Genomic DNA, 2,155 nt, shown 5'->3' with positions numbered 1-2,155 from the left:
TGAGGGTTGCGATCCGTTGCCGGACACGAAAAAAGACAAAAAAAGGGGAAAAAAAAAAAAAGGATAGCTCATTCCTGGATTCTTTTAATTCTGATGTATGTCTAAGCATACATATACATGACTTGCACAATTCACCACCACTAATAAATACACCTTATTTTAGTATATGGATTTTAAATGAGTCAATAGTCAGCTAGCACATTCACCCTGATTAAAAAGATATAGTGAATTTAGAACAGGCTCTTTATTGAACAGGCTTAAATGCACTTAGCACATTGTCATTTTGAGTGAGATTAAAAATTGAAGTACATTCTATACTTTATACTTAGACATTAAAAAATGTAGTTTGCATTTTCTCTAAAAGTATAAATCAAGTTTTAGTTCATGACTTGATTAAAGAAAATTTATTCTCACAAAAATTATTCCTATTCTTCTTCAAGACATACAACTTTGGTTTTTAAACATAAAATAAGGTATTATCGAATACAGTTCCACATCCTACAGAGATAACAGTGAAACACCAATGAATACATTTTTTATGATTCTCTCTCATATTAAAAATAAACAAACAAACAAAAAACAAGAGAAATGAGTCTGTCTCCTAAAAGCACACAATATAAAATCTAAAGGTTTTCTTGGCCTAATTCTGGGGATTTAAACCAATTTCCCTGGGAAGAGTCGTCTTCCTTTTTCCTTTTTCCTTTTTTTTTTTTTTTTTTTGTCTTTTTCCGTGACCGGCCACGGGATTGCAACCCTCGGTGTTGCTCCCACACCTCGCTCAGCCAGTGAGCGGCCGGTCTGTACGTGGGATCCGAACCCTCGGAGGGAGCGCCACCACACTTCCACTCCTTTTTGATTTGATTCCCACAGGAGCCAAAACTTTCTTCCTGGTCCACTGCTCTGATATCGCTGCCCTAGGCCAAAACCCTCTGTGGCTCCTGCTAATAGAATAAACCCCAACCTCCTTCAACCCTTCACGAGCTGCCCCTGATGTCCTGGCCATCTCCACGTGCACCCCGAGCTCCAGGCCCCTGGGCCCCTGGTTTCCCCTGCAACTCTGCTTCGATGCTCAGGCTTTACCTTCTGCTTGGAATGACCTTCACTCTTCACCTCCCCAACAGTCACTATCAACAACACCTCACTCCTTCCTGACCCAGCTTTAACTCCCCTTTTCCAAAAGTCTTCCCAAACTTAAATCCATCCCTCCCACACCCCATTGGATTATCCCTTTTCTATGGCACTATTTTGGATTATTCCTTTTCTATAGCACTATTTTTCTATTTTGGTGTTGTATGTTCATCGCACAGGCATCTCCCCAAAAGACAGGCAACTCTTCAACTCTGTGGCCCTCCTGCCACCCCTCCACCCCACCCCTACACGTAGCACAGTTGTTGCACAAAACAGCGCCTTGACTCTTGCTTTTGGTATGGTATTTACTTAACAGGTGCTCACTGTGGCAGTGTAACTCCTAGTAGCTCAGGAAATTGACTAAATTCAAATCCTGCCTCTATCTTTTACCAGCTACAGAATCCTTTCTGTGCCTCAGTGTACTCATTTGTAAATAGGTATAGTAATAAAGCATGCTTCATTGGGTTGTTAGAGAATTAATGATTGAACATATTTTAAGTGCACAAAACAAGGCTTGATAGTTAAGCATCACTCAATAAATACTGCCTAAAGAGAAAAACCCTAGACCTAAATAAGCAGATTTTAAAACATACCCTCTAAGCCAAGTTGACTTATTTGAAAGTAGAATGATCAATAAGATAACTAACAGTTTATAAGTCTCAAGGTATAATGAGGGTTATGACATTTAAAAAATTATATTTATATTTACACATTAGGTTTGGAATCAATTCATTTAGAGGGCATACTGCAGGTGGAACAATTAAAGTCCAGAAGAGCCCTCAAAGATCCATTGTAAGATGTGATCACTTTCCCAATTTATTGGTCAAGAAATTGGAAACAAATCTGAACCAAAACAGTCACACTGAACAGCAGCAGCTGAGGCATCTTATTCAGTGCAATGTGCCAGGGACGCCAAAGTCCCTTATGGAAAATGCAGCTCAGGACTTGCTGCCTTTACAAGGTAGAGACTTTCAGATTGGGGTTTATTTGGAAAAGTGCACCTGACCCCCCACATTCTTGGCACCCC

At 40.0% G+C, this 2,155-nt stretch overlaps 1 protein-coding gene across 1 annotated transcript in view; it reads right to left on the bottom strand.

Annotated features, from left to right (window-relative positions):
• Positions 1-2,155, bottom strand: part of LOC103610321 (multiple C2 and transmembrane domain-containing protein 2-like) — a 42,852-nt gene that overhangs the window by 1,628 nt on the left and 39,069 nt on the right. The gene's annotated exons all lie outside the window — the stretch shown is intronic.

This window comes from Galeopterus variegatus, unplaced genomic scaffold (genome assembly GCF_000696425.1).
Source record: "Galeopterus variegatus unplaced genomic scaffold, G_variegatus-3.0.2 Scaffold10923, whole genome shotgun sequence".
Taxonomy (NCBI): domain Eukaryota; kingdom Metazoa; phylum Chordata; class Mammalia; order Dermoptera; family Cynocephalidae; genus Galeopterus; species Galeopterus variegatus.
This window is presented reverse-complemented; position numbering and strand designations above follow the sequence as displayed.